We start from the raw sequence: 19981 nt of genomic DNA on the forward strand, positions 1-19981 counted from the left end.
AACCTCCTGATCGAGGGGAAAGTCAGATACCTTTGAGGAAGAATCCTGAACTGCCACCCTAAAAAGCCTTCCCCAGAGGTACCTGAAGCCATTTAGAACAACGGCTGTCCTTGGAAAGGGCACAGAATTTCCTGGTCTTGTTAGATACTGGCTCTTAACTGACACTAACCTCTGGAGATCCAACACCACCATATCCTCTACGAAGCAGGGATTTACGGAAATCAGGTGACACACAAAGTCTCGGCCTCAGCCTCAACCCACCATGGGTCCAGCAGAACCGCAGGCCTACCTTTAGTGATCTCCATGGTCTCAGAACATGTAACGGGAATAGACACACTTAGAAACTGGCAGAATCCCTGCACTGGTTCCACCACCCATGGAGTTCAAACTGTTACGGTTAGGAGGACCAGGCAGAAACCTCTAGAACACACCTTCACTCCCCAAAAAAAATTTCTGGAGAAAATGCAGAAATTGGCACCACCATAAAAGACTCAAAAGTTGTAGAGGTGGTGATTCTTGTTTTTCTGAAAAGCCAGATGGACTGTGGGGAATGACTACAGACTATTGCAGATGTAACGAGGTGGTGATGCCAATCAGAGCTGTAATGCCAGCTGTGGTATTTTTACTACAGCAAATCAACACAGTCCCTGGCATCTCCTGTACAGTTCTTGGCCTAGAAATGCTTCTTTTAAAATCTCTGTTAATAAAGATAATTAGTATCAGCCTTTGTGTGGCAGGGACACAGGATACCTTTACTGTCTTGCCTCACCACCTCTTCTAGCAGAGACCAGACGGACCTGGATTTTCTTGCTATCCCATAGAACATCACACTGGTCCATTACACTGATGATACAGTGCTTTAGGATACAGGTGGTGCTTCAGTTCAGTAGCGAAAGGACAGACTTTTAAATAAATGATGCGGGGACACCTGGTTGTCCATCTAGAAGTAAAAATGGACTCCTGATTCAGGTGTAAACAAAACCTTTCCAGCTGCATTAAGAGTATAATTGTGTAAAGCAAAACTATAAAAATTTTAGCCTACATAGAAGTATCTTTATGGTCTTGAGACAAGAAAGAATTTTTAAAAACAACAAGGTACAAATAAAGTATAAACCATAAAGAATAAAATTCTACCTCATTAAAATCGAGAACTTCTGTTATTCAAAAGACCTCTTACAAAGTGAAGACTACACACAAAAAAAAGGTCTGAAGAAAAAGAGAAATAAAACTACATGAAAACACAAAACTTCTAAAAAGAAAGTTTTAAACTGGAAGATGATATGGGCAATGTAAGTAATAGAAAGGCTTATTAACATATATATAAATGCTACAAAGTCAATTTAAGTGAACAAAAACACACAATTCAAAAGAAAAACAGGTTAAGGATATAAGGAGACAATCCGGCTTATCTAACAGAAGAGGGAATAGAAATATCCAATTAGTACATGGAAGTATGCAGATTATACCTACTATGCAATGCAACATTTACCAAATGATAAAAAATAGAAGACTTGAAAAATATCAAGTGCTGGTGAAGGTGTGCATAAATAGGCACTCATATATAGCAAGCCAATGGAAATTGGTATTGATATTTTTAGGGGCTATTTGACAGTATTAATTAAAATGAAATCAGGCATACATTACGACCCAGGGATTCTATTTCTAAGAATCTGCTCTAAAGAAACACTCACATATGTGCACAAAGCTATTGACTGAAGCATTATTCGTAATAGTGGAAAAACAAAAAACCCAAGATTTCTATCAGCAGGGAAAGAAACTATAAAATCCAGGCATTACAGGAGTTTAAAAAATATATGGTAAATCTCTAAATACTGATATACACTGAAGGATTGCCAAGTGATATTGTTTTTAAAGTTTCAAAAATACAGAATAACGTTCTAAAACAACATAAAGTCAATTCTGCATACTTCTAAAGGTACGTGTATATATGTAAACACACAGAGAAAGGCCTGAAGAGTAACCAACAAATTGATAACAACAGTTAACTCTGGGGAGGGGACTGTGTTGGGGTAAGGAACAGTCAAGGGAGATTTTAGCTGTTTATACTGTTTGAATTTTAAAAAATAAGAGTATATTCATATATCATTTATATAATTTTAAAATGAATAAAACATAAAATAATTATGATATAAGACTATAAATTCTATTTCTGGGGTATGGGCAAAGTCCTGTGGGACTACACTGAAAGGAAAAATTAGTTTAGAATGTAGAAAGATTTTATAGCAGTAGTGACGCTGGAGCTGGGCCTTGCTGTATGAACAGGATTTTGTTAAGCATTCATTATTTGGTGGAGAATTGTGGCAGACTGTATATCACAAAGAAGACTGCACTAATACACATTCTACCCCATATGCTTTTTTCTTGTGACACTGCCACTTGTCCATGGAGAGGTGGGTGTCTAGGTCCCCTCCCCTCGAACTTTGGCAAGACTTTGCAATCGCCTTGAACTGAATGGGGAGGAAGTATCGCAACATGACTTTTGAGATTATTCAGCCTCTGCCTGGTCCTTTCTTTCACAGGATGCTCAGCCTTGGAACCCAGCCACCATGCTATGAGGAAGCCCAAACTAGCCCAAGTGGAGAGACCACATAAAGAGGCTCATGTGGAGAGAAACTGAGACCCCCAGCTGGTAGTGAGCATCAGCTGCCAGGCACAGAAGGGAATGAGACTTTAGATGATTCCTGGGCCCCGCCTTTGTGTTCTCGGGCTGAGGCCCAGATATACGTCATGGAATAGAGACAAGTCATCCCCACTGTGCCCTGTCCTAATTCCTGACCCAGAGAATCCATGAGCAGAATAAGTTGTTATTTTATGCCACAAAAGTTTTACAGCAATGTGTTACACAGCTGAAGTAACCAGAACAAAGACATTCTAAGGAGAAGAAACTATACAAGTAACAGAATGTCACAAAGTATTGTGAATACCGGAAGTGCTGGGTGATGAGACCAAAAAGGTTGGCTGAGACCAGACTATGAAAAGTCTTAAAAGACAGTGCAAAAATATACAGACCTACTGGCAGTGGAGAACTGTTGAAAGTTTTTAAGCTGGGAAAGTGAAATGCTAAGATCAGCATTTGCAAGGTATTTCTGAGATCAGAGTGAAGGAAAGACCGGAGAAAAGAAAGACTTAAAAATAGGAAAAGCTCCTCCAGTTAAGAAGAATCGTAACCAAGTAAAATGGTAGAATCATTGTTCAGGCGACGTTTTGTGACTTTTTTCCTCTTAAGGGTTGCCTTTGATGCTCACTTATACTCAAATTCATACTGGTATTAAATCTTGGCAGAGGGAAACTTAATGTCACACAAAAACCTGCACAAGGATATTTACAGCAGCTTTATTTATAATTGCCAAAACTTGGACACAACCAAGATGTTCTTCAGTAGATGAATGGATAAATACTCTAGTATGTCCTATTCAGCACTAAAAAGAAATGAGCTATTAAGCCATGAAAAGACATGGAGGAACCTTAAATGCCTATTACTAAATGAAAGAAGCCAAGCTGTAAAGGTTACATACTGTATGATTCTAACTATATGACTTTCTGGAAAAGGCAAAACTATGAAGACAGTTAAAATATCAGTGGTTTCCAAGCATCAAGGGGGAGGGAGGAATGAACAGGCAGAGCACAGAGGATGTTTAGGACAGAGAAATATTCTGTGTGATATTATAATGGTGGATGCATGTCATTATACATTTGTCAAAACCCAAAGAATGTACAACGCCAGGAGTGAACCCTAATGAAAACTCTGGTCTTTGGGTGACAAAAAAAAGTGTTAATGTAGGTTCACTGACTGCAACAAACACACCACTCTGATGTGAGACACATAGCCAGGGGGAGCTGTGCTCGTTTGGGGATAAGGGGTACATGGGGAAATCTCGGTACCTTCCTCTCAATTTTGCTGTGAACCTAAAACTGTTCCAAAAATAAAGTCTATTTTAAACATTAGGGGCTGGAAATGTTAGGGGATATCAGAATACAAAAACATTTTCCTTACTGTTCTTCCTTCAAGCTTCTGGATCTGGATCAGTTTACATAAAGTGTATTCTAAGAAAACAAAGCAAGCTGACTAAAACTACTTATAACCAATTATTCACATGAATAATGCCATCCCTGTACTACAAACATCACCATAACCCAAAATTTCTTGTTTCTGTGTCTATTAAAATATCCTCATCATTCTCACAACTGGCTTTAAAAGAAAACTGTATACATGTGAATTTGTAAAATAAATCTATATAATAAACTTCAGTTTTAATATTTTGGATATTGGGCCATATAAGGGGCACACTGAGGAGGCAAGGTCCAAAGAAGAGGGAGAATATGACACTTGGAACATAAGGAGCCAACTCTGGGATAAGGGAAAGGCTGCCTGGATGAATATAAAAGTAAAGATTTACGAGGGGATAAAAGCTACTGAGAATGTTTTGTTCTCATCTTGGCTGATCTTTCGTCCTATTTTCTGAGAAAACCAAGAGGCAGAATGCATTGGAAATTGAGTGTTCCTGGAGAACAGACAGGATGGAGTGGCTCGACAGTGGATCAATCAGATAGTGAGTAGCAGTAGAGCCCGGTTGGAATTTGATGGTGTAATTTATTGGAGGCAGTTTTGTATACTTTTACACATTTTCTAATTATTCAAGAGATGACTAGCCAATTTGGGGGATACCATGTGTCTTGCTTTTTACACATTTTCATCTAATGCTTGCTTCTGAAAAATACCATAACTTAAAACTCTTCATCAGAGAAGATTAATACAAACAAGAAGAGGAACTCAAATTAAATTCTCTGCTTTTAAAAAAATAATTTATAAAAGATTTAAGGTTTGTAGTTAGTATTTTAATATTTTTTAAAATAAAACAATGAAGAAGAAAAAAGAAAAACAGAGGAAAAAATATTGAAACAAGCTGTAAAATAAGGTTACAGGATCCCATGTGGGTTGAATTTATCCATGCTAGTCTTTCCCTCCTTATCACAGTTAAATTAAAGCCACCGTTGCTATATTTCACAAAGTAAAATCTGATGAAAAACAATTCCTGCCCAGTGTTTCTCATTCATGTTTCTGAGTACACTTGTTATTCTTTAACCAATTTACCTGCATGCAAGAGGTTACAGTCTGTTGGCCCTTCTGACAACCACGTAGTTGAAGAGATAATGGAAGTAGGAACTGTTGGCAAAACTGGCTTTGGATCATCCTCATAAAATAACATCAGGTCCTTACAGAAAACAAGAGAGCACGTGAAAGTAGAAAAAAAATTAATCCCACTGCTTCAGTTTGTTACAATGTATGGACAATTTATGGAGATACAATGTGCCTATATGTGCTAATATTATCATAAACACATTATGATTGAAAGACCTCCCACATAAGTTATCTATACACTTGTGTTTACTGAGTGCAGGGTGGTTTTCTACCCTTAAGAATACCCATTCCATTTGCATCAATGTGATTGGACCTAGATAATATTGTGCTTAGTGAAATGTCAGACAGAGAAAGACAAATACTGTCTGTCACTTACATGTGTAATCTAAAAAATAATACAGGTTGAATGTATATTCAAACAGACTCAAGGTGAGGAGAAGGTATAGCTCAGTGGTAGAGTGCATGCTTAGCTTGCACAAGGTTGGTTCAATCCCCAGTACCTTCGTTAAAAATAAATAAATAAACAAACCTAAATCCACACCCCCCCAAAAAAAAACTAAAGTAAATAAATTTTTTAAAAAGACTCACAGATATAGAAAACAAACTGGTGGTTACCAAAAGGGAGAGGGGCAAATTAGGGACATGGAGTTAAGAGATACAAGCTACTATATATAAAATAGATAAGCAACAAGGATATATTAGATAGTGCAGGGAATTATAGCCATTATCTTGAAATAACTGTCAATGGAGTATAATCTGTAACAATACTGAATCACTGTGCTGTATACCTGAAATTAACATAGTATTGTAAATCAATGATACTTCAATTAAAATAAGTAATAAAAAAACCCAAAATATACCTCTGACGAGTGAAAAAAAAATCCTCGCTCTTTGCTGTAGACACCAGGTATAGACAAGCAATGATTTCTTTTGGGGCATTAACTTTTCACAGGGTACCCTTAGGAAAAACTATCTCAGAGGCCAATTACTCTGTTTTATTGGTAATAATAAAGCTACCTTTGTGTATCTTTCATCCATATTTTAAATTTTTAATTTTTTATAATGACAATAATCAATCTAATCACGTAGGTTAAACAACAGTCAGCTCCTAGCCAGTCCTGTTACATCTGTTATCTTTACCACCCTTCATCTGTTTTATTTTGAAGCAAATCTTATATCACTTATTTCAACATGTATCTCAAAATGATAAGAACTCTTTAACATTAATAATTATTTTATACCTATAAACTTTACAATAACTCCTAAATATCATAATTATAAACTGTTCAGCTTTTCAATTTAACGTGTCATAAATGTTTTTCTACAGCTTGTCTGAAAAGGATCCAAATAAAGTCTACACAGTGGGATTGGTTATGTCTTTTTTTCCCCATAAATGGGGGGTAATTTTTTTACAGTACTTTATTGAGGTGTAATTAACATATAGCAAAATGCAAAACCTTCCATGTAAAGCTCAATAACTTTGAATATTATGTGTATACTTAACATAACCACATTTCCTTCAGTCCAGAAAGTTCCTTCCAGTTGATACCCCCTACCACCAGTTAACAGTATTCTCCCTTCTGTTACCATCACTGAGTTTGGTTGTTCTTGAATTTGGTATCAATGTAACCATACACTATGTATTCTTTTATATCTGATTCCCATGACTTAACATAATATTTGTGAGATTCACCCATATTTTATGTGTACCAGTAGTTCTTCTTTTTTGTAAGAAGTATTCCATTATATGAAAATATCACAATTTGTTTTTCCATTCTCCTGCATATGACATTTGGGTTGTTTCCAGATTTCAGCTATTATGAATAAAGCTACTATAAACATTCTTGTACAAATCTTTTTGTGGACAAATGCACTCATTACTCTTGGATATTTACACAGGAGTAGAATGGCTAGATCATAGGGTAGGTTTATTTTTAACTTCATTAGAAACTGTCAAACCATTTTCAAAGTGACTTGCCACTTTCTATAATTCAACTTTTATTCTGAAATCACTGTAGATTCACATTCAGCTGTAAGAAATAATACAGAGAGATGTGTATCCTTTACCCAGTTTCCCCTAAAGGTAACCTCTTGCAAAATTATAACACAATATCATACCCAGGATACTGACATTGACAAGGTCAAAATACAGAACATTTCTATCACCATCAGGATCCTTCCTGATGCCTTTTTATTACCATACCCTGCTCCCTGCAACTACTAATCTATTCTTCATTTCTGCAATTTTAACATTTAAAGAATGTTATATAAATGGAAACATACAGGTTGTAACCTTTTGGGGTTGGCTTTTTCCACCTGGCACAATCCCTGGAGATTCATCCAAGTTGTCGTATATATCAATAATCTGTTCCTTTTTACCGCCAAGTAGTATCCATGGTATAGATGTATCACAGTTTGTTTAACCAGTTATAGGCCATCTAGGCTGTTCCCAAAATTGGGCTATTACAAATAAAGCTGCTATGAAAACAGTACACAGATTTTTGTAAGAAAGTAAGTTTTCATCTCCCTGAGATAAATGTCTAAGAGCACAACTGCTGGGTCAAATGGTAGCTGCATGTTTAGTTTAAGAAACTGTCAAACTGTTTTCCAGAGTAGCTGCACCATTTTACATTCCCACCAGTAGTATATGAGTGATCCAGTATCTCTGCATGATCACCAGCATCTGGTGGTGTCACTGTTTTTTATTTTAGCTATTTGATATTTCACTGAATGTTTAAATGACATATTCCGAAAGGCTAATGATGTTGATGTTAGATGCAACTTGTTGTGTTCTTATTTGTTACCTGTATTTGCTGAAGTGACTGTTCATATGACTTGTCCATTTTCTAATTGGATTGTTTGGTTTTTAACTGTCAAGTCTTAAGACTTCTTTATATACTCCAGATATTGGTCCTTTGCTTCATATGTGTTTGGCAAATATTTTCTCCCAGTTACTAGCTTGTCTTTTCAAACTCTTAACAAGGTCTTTCACAGAGCAAAAGTTCTCAAATTGTCAAGAGGTCGGACATCATTTTTTTTTTCTCTTAGGGATTGTGTTTTTGGCCAGCCCTAGAGTTCCAAGATTTTTCTCAAATATTTTTCTTAAAGGTTTATAGTTTTGCATTTTATATTTAAGTCTGTGATCCATTTGGAATGAATTTCTGTATAAGGTTTAAGTTAAGATTCATGGTTTCGCTTATGAATGTTCAATTGTTCCAATATAATTTGACAGACAAAAAGGTTATCTTTCCTCCTTTGAATTTCTTTTCTACCTTTGTCAAAAATTGGTTGGGTATATTTGTGTGGGTCTATTTCTTGGTTCTATATTATGTTCCATTGACCTAAGTATCTCTCTATCCATACCTCACTTTCTTGATTACCATAGCTATGCAGTAGGTTTTAATATCAGAGTGATTACTCCTACTTTATTCTTTTTTTTTCCAAGATAGTTTTAGCTATTCTAGAGCCTGTGCCTATCCATATAAATTTTAGAATAAGCTTATTACCTATGTCTAAAACTTTGCTGAGACTTTGATTGGAAGTACATCAAACCGACAGAATAATTATGGGCATATTTACTGACATCTTTACTACATGGAGCCTTCCAATCCATAAATATGGTATGTCTTTTAATTGGGTGGTCTTTATTTTCTTTAACCAGTATTTTATCATTTTCAGCATACTTATCCTGTGCATGTTTTGTTATAATTATACCTAAGAATTTTACTCTGAGGGAGTGATTATAAATGGTATATGTCTTAATTTCAGTTTCCACATGTTCACTGTTAGTATATAGAAATGTAATTGATTTACGTGTATTGATCTTATATCCTACAACTTTGTTGAATTCACTTACTGGTTCTATGAGGTTTATTTTGTGTCATTTCCTTAAGATTTTCTATGCAAACAATCATGTCACCTGTAAACAAGGACAGTTTTCTTTCTTCCTCTAAAATTGGCATGTGTTTTCTTTTTCTTGCTTTATTGCAATGGCTAGAACTTTCTATACTACGCTGAGTAAGAGTCCTTGCCTTGTTCCTGATTTTGGGGGAAATCATTCACTATTAATTATGATGCTAGCTGTAGGTTTTGTGTAGATGAGCTTTATCACTTTAAGGAAATTCCCTTCTATTTATAGTTTGCTGGGATTTTTTAAAAATTATAAACAGGTGTTGAAATTTGTCAAATGCTTTTCTGCACCAGTTAACATAATCCTGTAATTCTTCTTCTGTAATTTGTTGATACAATGAATTACACTGACTGACTTTCAAATGTTAAACCAGCCTTCCATACCTGGATTAAAGCCATTTGGTTGTGGTATATAATTCTTTTTATACATTGTTGGATTCAACTGGAAAAGTATTTTTGAGGATTTCTGCATACTTTCATAAGAGATAATAGTCTGTATTTTCCTTTTTTGTATTGTCTTTATTTGGTATTGGTATCAGGGTAGTACTTGCCTCATAAAATAAATTGTAAAGTGTTCCCTGTTTTTAGGAAGACCTTGTATAAAACTCATGCTAATTCTTTAAATGTTATGGAATTCTCCAGTTAAACCATCTAGGCCCAGAAATTTTTTTTTCAGATTTATATTACAAATTCAATTTTTGTAATGGTTATAAGACTGTTCAGGTTCTAGTTCATCTTGTTTGACTTTCAGTAGTTTGTGCTTTCTAAGAAATTGTTCTATTTCTTCTAAGTTGTCAAATTTACGAACATAAAGTTGTTGGTAGTAATTCTTTATTGTCCTTTTATGGATATAGGAACTGCAGTGATATCTCATTTCATCCTGATATTGGTGATTTGGATCTTTTCTCTTTATCTTTGTCAGTCCTGCTACAGGTTTATCAATTACATATTTTTCGAAGAAGTGGCTTTTTGTATCATTCATCTTCCCTGTTGACAGTTTTCTTGTTTTCAGTTTCATTGATTTCTGCTTTTTATTATTTCCCTTCTTCTGTTTCCTATCAGTTTATTTTGCTTTTCTTAGTTTTTTGAAGAAGGATCTTAGATTATTGATTTTATACCTTTTATCTTTTTTAAAAAAGTTATATTCCTCTTTTCTTATGTAAGCATTTAGGTCTATAAACTTTCTTCTCACCTCTACTTTAGCTGTGTGTCTTATATTTTATTATGTCATGTTGCCTTCTCATTCAGTTCTATGTACTTTTAAATTTCCTCTGAGCTTCCTCTTTGACCTATGGATAATTTAGAAATTTTTTAATTTTCAAAAAAAATTTAAGGTAAAATCAATTCAATTCAGATCTACTGGGTTCTGACAATCTCTTCTATCTTATATCCCTATCTTCTTTCTCCCAAACTGAGAATCCCAGGTCTCAAGGACACCAAAGATGATACAAATAGAGTGTCACATGATCACTTACTTGATTCACCCCACATTATACTCACAATAGTTCCAGATCAAAAATACCAACAAAACAAAACAGCAAAAAACCTCTCAGAATAAAAATACCAGCTGAATGAAAGGTAAATTTATTCAATTTTATTTTACATTTTTAGGGATTACTTTCTTTAGTTTACTTTTGTCTTATAATTATGCAAGATATTTCCAGGGTTCCAATGACAAATCTAAAAACAAGGTATAATCAAAGAAATCTAGCTTCCATTCCTCCTCTCCCTTATGCTCTCTGTGCCCTTATGAACAACCTTCCTTCCTTCCTTTTTTTCTTTCTTTCTTTTTAATGTTATAGTTTATCTTTACACATTAGTTCTTTAATATAAAGAAATGGAAAATATAGGGATGGGGCCAAACATAAATGAGAATTTATTATGTGATAGAAGCCACAATTCAAATCAATGGGGAAAAGATGGAATATTCAATAAATGATGCTGAGACAACTGATTATCATTTGTAAAAATAAAATTTTAAAAATGGACCTCTAATACTCTCCATCTATCAAAACAAATTCTTGATAGACAACATTTAAATATATATTTTAAAAATTGAAGCATAAAAAGCTAGGATAGTTTCTTACAAAAGTAAACATACCCTTACCACACGACCCAGCAATTCGGCTCCTTGGTATTTACCCAAAGGAGTTAAAAATTTATGTCCACACAAAAACCTACACACAACTGTTTATGGTAGCTTTATTCATAACTGCCAAAGGCTGGACACAATCAAGATGTCCTTTAGTGGGTGAATGGATTAATAAATTGTGGTATATCCAAACAATGGCATATTATTCAGCACTAAAAAGAAATGAGCTATTAAGTAATGAAAAGAGATAGAGGAATCTTAAATGCATATTACTAAATGAAAGAAGACAGTCTGAAAAGGATCCATTGTATATGACTTCCTGGAAAAAGTAAAACTATGGAGATAGTAAAAGGATCAGTGGTTGCCAGGAGTTAGGCGGAAGGGAGGAATGAATAGGTGGAGCACAAAGGATTTTTTGTGCAATGAAACTATTCTCTAAATTACAACAGCAGATGCATATCACTATACATTTATCAAAACCTTTAGAATATACAACCCCAGGAGTGAACCCTAATATAAACTATGGTCTTTGGGTGATAAAGTGTTAATTTAGGTTCATTGAATGTAACAAATGTACCACTCTGATGAGGGATATTCATAGTGGGGGAGGCTGTTTGGGGTAGGGGGTGGGGACAGGGGGTATATAGGGAAATCTCTGTATATTCCCCTCAATTTTGTTGTGAACTTAAAACTGATCTGAAAAATAGTCTGTTAAAATAAGAAGCCAGGGTGATATTTTATAAAGTCTTACACTAGAGAAGTTCTTTCTGGAAATGACTTAATATCTAGAAACCATTTTTTAAAAGGTGAATTTGGCTACATTAAAATTTGATTTCTATAAGGCTGTGATATTGATTTATAGTAAGAAACATATATTTGGTCTTTGTCCATGGTTCCTGGCACAGAACTCCTAAAACTCTTGTAATTCCCTAAATGGTAGGAGCATGAGGAGCATCAGTCTAACATTTGGTCTTTGACCCTGGTTCCTGACACAGAGCTCCTAAATCCCTGGAATTTTCTGGGTGATAGGAATGTCTTTGTTCTAATGAGGTGACTCTTGGTGGGCTCCTGGATGGGTTCAGGATGGGCACTGGTCACAACAAAGATCAAGCCATGGTTAGAAAATTGAAACTTTCAGCCCTAACCCTCATTCTCCAAGAAGGGAGAGGGTTAGAGACTGAGTTAATGATCAATCATGTCTACGTGATGAAGCCTTCATAAAAATCCCGAAAGTACAGCATACAAAGAACTTCGGGATTGGTGAACACATTTATATGCCCAGAGGTTGAGGTGCCCTACTCCATAGGCACAGAAGCTCCTGCACCCAAGACCATTTTGAATCTCACCATATGTATTTCTTCATCTGTGCCCTTTATCATATCCTTTATTATATCATGTAAGTGTTTCCCTGAGTACTGTAAGCTGTTCCAGCAAATCATCAAACCTAAGGAGGGGGTCATTGGAACACTAATTTATAGTGTCGGCCAGAAGTACATGTAACAACCTGGAACTTGCCATTGGTATCTTAAGCGGAGGCTGTGGGGAGGGAAGTCTTGTGGACTGGGCCCTGAATCTGTGGTACCTGATGCCATCTCCCGGTAGACAGTGTAAGAAATGAGTAAAATGTCAGAAACCCAGCTGGTGTCAGAGAATTGCTTAATGTGTGAAAAACCCATGTCTCTGGGGTTAGAAGTGAAATGTGGAAGTACTGAGACAGTAAGGAAGAAACACAGGAGGAATAATGTGTTTTTCTTTTCCAAAGGAAAAAAAAAAAGCTATAAGTAAAATAAATGAAATCAAATGAAAAACTAAAAATGAATAGACGGATGAAGGACCAGATGACGGGCTAATTATTTAACAGCTCTTAGAAGCTGATAAGAAAAAGATAAGAAACCTAAGAGAAAAATGAACAAAGGACATGAACAGAATTAATAAATAAAAACAAATGCCCAATAAACACATGGAAAGTTGTTCAATCTTACATATAATTACAATAAAACAAATTAAAACAAAAATTTTCCACCTCTCGGACTGACAAAGATGTAAAAATTTGTAATACTCAGTATTTGCATAGATGAGGGGATACACTTCTGGTGTACATAAACTGGTGCAACTTTTGGGAGGACAATTTGGCAGTACTTTCCAAAACTAGAAATAAATATAACATTTCAGCAATTCCACTTCTGGGAGAGCATCATAAAAATATATGTACAAGGCTGTTATTGCAATATTGCTTTTCATAGACAAAAACATTAAAAATCTCTAAATGATTACCAACAGGGATTGGTTAAATAAATTAAGATTCATTCATATACAAATACAGCACAAGATAAATAACTACTAGGAATGTAATATACAACATGATAAATATAACTAACATTGCTGTATGTTATATATGAAAGTTGTTCAAAGAGTAAATCCAAGAATTATCACCACAAGGAAAACATTTTTTCTTTGTCTTTCATTTTGAAACTACACGAAATGATGGGTGTTCACTAAACTTATTGTGGTAATCATTTCATGATGTAAAAAACAAGAAAAGAAAGAGAAAAATTCTTGGTAGCTATGCATTCTATTTGAAGTTGTGATAAGAACTAATTTTTATGTTTATTGCTGATAAACAGATTTTTTAAATGTCCACTTACTCATGCAGCACTGGAAACACCTTATAATCTGAAAGGAAAGTAACACATGCCTGACATCTTGGCCTCTGTCTCTGCAAGTTCTCTACCTTAGAACTTACAGCAGCAAGGGTGGTGACACCATTGTCCAACAGAACTTTCTGTAATACCAGAAATACTCTAGTCTGTGCCATCCAATGTGGTAGCCACTAGCTACATGTGACAGTTGAGCATTTGAAATGTTGCTAGTGTGCCTGAGAAACTCAAGTTTTCATTTCATTTTATTAATGTAAATTTAAATAGTCACAAGTGTTTAGTATCTACCTTATCAAGTAAGTTGTAATATTTGTGAACAGAGGGTTAATTACTGAGACTTAACTATTCAGTTTGTGAATTAGTCCCCTGTTCTTTCTCTCCCTGTGTTTAAATCTGCTTTGAAAAATTAATAATAATGGTGATAATGGAAAAAAAGAACACAGCACAGCTATATGTACTGAAATAGAAATATTTCCATTAATATATAGTTTAATGAAAAAAGCATATTTTGGAACAATTTACATTGAATGATTTCATTTATTACATAGAAAGATGAAGATATATTGCTTAGTTAAAAATATGTTCCAGAGCAGAATATCTTGAATGAATCCATTTAGGTAAAAGAAATGTATGGACAAAGAAAATTTTCCCCCAAATTCATAACAACTGTAATAGTTGCCTCTGAGGAAAGGAACTGAAGGAGTATAGAGAAGTAAGAAGAAATTTTGTTTTTCACTTTTTACCCTTTCATATCATTTAAATTTTTTTCAATAAGTACTTTCTAATTTAAAAAGAATAAAAGTACAAACATGAAAATAAAGACTCCTGGCACAGAGCAATAAGGCATAAAGAAAGTAAAAGGTTGATGAATCAAACATAATTAGGATAAGTATAATTTCCATTTCTCTAACAGCACTGATGAGTTCAAATTTTTGAAAATATAATAAATGATATGCTAATAAACCTAAGAATAAAAACTGTTTACTCTTCACTTAGCAAATAATAAACACAGGCAGTAGGAAGTAAACATTTATCTTCTATCACTAGCAATTTAGTAACTCACAACTACACTGAAGGCTTTGGTCAGCTTTAATTTTGTGTGACTCAATTTATAGCATCCCTAACTGTTGCTATGGAAACAACTGTGACCAAAAAAATCATAACCTCACTGTTGAATCTCCTCAAGCAGGAAAAGAGGAAGGTCCTTTGAGGTGATGAAAAGCTACAAATAGCCTTATTAATTAGCTTTTATTTTAATAATAAAAATTCTGGAGAGTATGCAGAGAGAAAACTCATCTACATCTAAGTGTAAAATTTAAAGGCTTTCTTTAGTTTGGAAAGTATCAGAGGCAAGAACTATTCTGCTTCTGAAAGCCCTATTCTGTTAAGAATTTTATTTACTGCTTTCAGATCAGTTTTTCATTTGTGGAAAGAGAATAAAGAGGTTTCTATTTAAAGTTTTTAAAAGACTTTTCAAGCACTCCTCATTCTGCCTAAGCAATCAACAATATCATTTCTTTCTCATTCTTTATTAATAACATGAGAATTTTTAATGTAGGTGCAGTACACTTGGCAACAACAATTAGATTTACTATTCAACTTGGTAGGTTTTGTCTTCTGGTACAAGAGCAGATGACTGAAGAGACATATTAGATTGCATCAAATGTTCCTGACAGTAATAACAGTAATGCTTGTCAATAGGATGATAGAATAGTGTTCTGATACAGTGATGCTCTGAGAAAGAAAAATCTTTCTTTAATCTTAATCTCAGTCTTAAACTTCCTTTGAGGGATGGGTACCATATTCTGCTCAGATATAAGATGTGGAATGATGTACATCAGTTACAGTGGGTACCTCCAAAGTAAGAAAAAACAATAATAATGAGAATTTAAAGACTGATACAACAACAACAAAAAAACCCTAGGTGACATTTTATGTCTTTGTTAGACTCCAGAGCATACAAGATTATGCTATTAAGTCTATTTTCTCCCTTAAAAGCCACCAGCATCAAATAAACTGGTCTCAAATTAAAAAACCATTTTGAATAAAAGGGATCCAAATTGGAAAAGAAGAGCTAAAAGTGTCACTATATGCCAATGACATGATACTATATATAGAAAACCCTAAAAGGTCCACACAAAAACTACTAGAACTAATCAAAGAATTCAGCAAGGTAATAGGTTACAAGATTAACATTCAAAAATCAGTTGCATTTCCATACACTAACGATGAATCAACAGAAAAAGAAAGTAAAGAAACAATCCCCTTTAAAATAGCACCCAAAGTAATAAAATATCTGGGAATAAATCTAACCAAGGAGGTGAAAGACTTATACACAGAAAACTATAAACAATTGATGAAGGAAATTAAAGAAGACTTAAAAAAAATGGAAAGATATCCCATGCTCCTGGATTGGAAGACTCAATATTGTTAAAATGGTCACACTGCCCAAGGCAATCTACAGATTTAATGCAATCCCTATCAAATTACCCAGGACATATTTCACAGAACTAGAACAAATCATAATAAAATTTATGTGGAACCACAAAAGACCTAGAATTGCCAAAGCATTATTGAAGAAAAAGAAAGAGACTGGAGGAATAACTCTTCCAGACTTCAGACAATACTACAGAGCTACAGTCATCAAGACAGCATGGTACTGGTACGAAAACAGACATATAGACCAATGGAACAGAATAGATAGCCCAGAAATGAACCCACAAACTTTTGGTCAACTCATCTTCGACAAAGGAGACAAGAATATACAATGGAATAAAGATAGTCTCTTCAGCAAATGGTGCTGGGAAAACTGGACAGCAGCATGTAAATCAATGAAGCTAGAATACTCCCTTACACCATATACAAAAATCAACTCAAAATGGATCAAAGACTTAAACATAAGACAAGATATTTCCTAGAAGAAAATATAGGCAAAATATTATCTTACATACATCTCAAAAATGTTCTCCTAAGGCAGTCTACCCAAGCAATAGAAATAAAAGCAAGAATAAACAAATGGGACCTAATTAAATTTAAAAGCTTCTGCACGGCAAAGGAAACCATAAGTAAAACAAAACGACAACCTACAGAATGGGAGAAAATGTTTGCAAACGATGAAACCGACAAAGGCTTGATCTCCAGAATATATAAGCAGCTCATACACATAATAAGAAACAAACAACCCAATCCAAAAATGGGCAGAAGATCTAAACAAGCAATTCTTCAAGGAAGAAATACAAATGATCAATAGGCACATGAAAAAATGCTCAATATCACTAATTATCAGAGAAATGCAAATCAAAACTACAATGAGGTATTACCTCACACCAGCCAGAATGGCCATCACTCAAAAGTCCACAAATGACAAATGCTGGAGAGACTGTGGAGAAAAGGGAGCCCTCCTACACTGCTGGTGGGAATCCATTTTGGTGCAACCACTGTTGAAAACAGTATGGAGATTCCTCAAAAGACTACGAATAGACTTACCATAGCACCCAGGAATTCTGCTCCTGGGCACATATCCAGAAGGAACCCTACTTCAGGATGACACCTGCACCCCAATGTTCATAGCAGCACTATTTACTATAGCCAAGACATGGAAACAGCCTAAATGTCCATCAACAGACGACTGGATAAAGAAGCTGTGGTATATTTATACAATGGAATACTATTCAGCCATAAAAACGGCAACATAACACCATTTGCAGCAACATGGATGTTCCTGGAGAATGTCATTCTAAGTGAAGTAAGCCAGAAAGAGAAAGAAAAATACCATATGAGATCGCTCATATGTGGAATCTAAACAACAACAACAACAACAACAACAACAACAACAAAAACATAAATACAAAACAGAAACAGACTCATAGACATAGAATACAAACTTGTGGTTGCCAAGGGGGCAGGGGATGGGAAGGGACAGAATGGGGTTTCAAAATTTGTACATACTGACAGATATATGCACAATAGATAAACAAGATTATACTGTATAGCACAGGGAAATAAATACAAGATCTTGTGGTAGCTCACAGTGAAAAAAAATGTGACAATGAATATATGTATGTTCATGTATAACTGAAAAATTGTGCTCTACACTGGAATTTGACACAACATTGTAAAATGACTATAACTCAATAAAAAATGTTTTAAAAAATAAAATAAAATAAAATAAAAACCATTTTGACTTAATGTCATATCTTTAAACATAATCTGTGTATTTTCAACCTATGGGCTATTATGCAATTAAGAAACAGTGAAATTTTATGTACTTTTTCTGAGCTGCTAGAAAATCACATAAATTCAACACCTAGTCGGGTTGGGGGAAAGGGTTGGGAAAAGAAGGGCGAGAAATAATTCCAACTCCCCACCATAGGAACCGTGGCAGAACACTAAACAAAGCACTCTGAGCAGGAGGCCAAACAAGCCTCTTTTACGGGGAAAGAAGAGAAGGAAGTTAACACTGTCTACTCATTCATTCATTCATTTCATTCTTTGTTAACAAAAATTTGGCAACTAAAGATTCAGTAATGAATACGACTAAAAAGGGCTCAAAAGCTTCTAAAAAGCAGCTGTCTTTTCTAGTAAGGAAACGCACATAAAATAAAATAGAAAACAAATAAGCCAATGAGATAATTTTCAGTCAAGATGGTTCCATATGTTCATACTTTGAGGATACTTTCCTTCTCCAAACACGTATCAATGAAAGAGAAGATACAAATGTGAAAATTAAAGGTAAAGTCTTGCTCAAAAACAAGGCGAACATCTTCATGGATGGGAGCATGCACAGAAACACATAATGGTGAAGAGGTTGAAGCTGTGGACCACTGGGGCTCTGGATCCAGAAAAAGGCAGAGAAGACCAGACGCCCAATTCCAGAGGGATAAATACAGATTTGAAGTGGCCATCCAAGATAGGACTGCTAAAGATGGGCTCACTGCTTGAAATTATGCCTAGACATTGGGCTCTCCTACTTACAAAGGAAGTTAAAATAACCTGGCATCAATCACAGCCCACGCTGTGGCTTCTAAAAGTATTATGCAAGTAGTGAAAGGACACAAACTAAACTTCACCAGCAACTGATCCACAGCATCCCTTGACCTGGGGAGCGGATCTGCAGTATCTCTGACATCAGCAAAAAAAGGAGCCCCAAGCTGCCAGTCTAAGTCCTGAATGTGATATGTAGTCCCAGGTGTCAGGAGGAGGCAACTAAAAAACTGTTAGGCAGGGAAGGGTAAGGACACTCAGAGAGAAAGAAAGATAAAAAACCTGAGCCACTCACAGGAACTTCAAACCAATACTACAAAACAGAAAGAAAACTGAACTCACTCCTGACAAAATGAAACTAAGAAATCTAAGAAGCATTAAAACTAAGTATAGACAGCCCTCAAAAAGATAATGGAAAGGATGACATTAATCTAAAGGAATAAGAAAACAAGAAGCAAAACTAGGCATAGATGAAGTAAGTACAAATGGATATCCTATAAAAATGCAATGCAATGAGAAATCCTGGCAAGGTAAAACATAGCTACTGAAATAAAACCCTTAATGGACAGGAAAAACTCCAGAGTGGACACAGAGGAAAGGAGAAGACGACAAACTGGAAGACAGTTCTGATTAATTACCTAAAATGCAGCAGGATATAATGATACAAACATCATATAATTATAAAAGCAGTTGATAGGGGCAGATGGTTACCAGACTTATTACGGTGATCATTTCATAATGCGTACAAATATCAAGTCACTATGTAGTACACCTGAAACTAACATAATGTTGTACATCAACTATACTTTAATAAAAATTTTTCAATAAAATAAAGCAGTTGAAAGACATGGAAAATGAGAGGTTAAGTGGCTCAATATATATCTAGAAGAAATTAACCAGAAAAATATCAAGGAAATAGAGAAAAAGTATTTGAGGAGCTATATACGCTAGAATTAAAGATGTGTGTTCTTAGGTGAAGTGTTCTTAGGAAGATGTTCTTAGGTCACCCGTCCTCTTTCTAAAGCCTCAGGGCAGGTGGTTTACAATTTAAGGAGTGCCTCCCTCAAAAGCTGCTGCTTCTTGGGGTGCTAAGGATAAAGACCTGATTTGAGGCACTGATTCTCAGAGTGAGGAATGATTAACTGGTATTCTTGAAGGGAAACAGGAGGGGAGACAGGT

Source organism: Camelus bactrianus, chromosome 12, assembly GCF_048773025.1.
Source record: "Camelus bactrianus isolate YW-2024 breed Bactrian camel chromosome 12, ASM4877302v1, whole genome shotgun sequence".
NCBI classification, from domain to species: Eukaryota; Metazoa; Chordata; class Mammalia; order Artiodactyla; family Camelidae; genus Camelus; species Camelus bactrianus.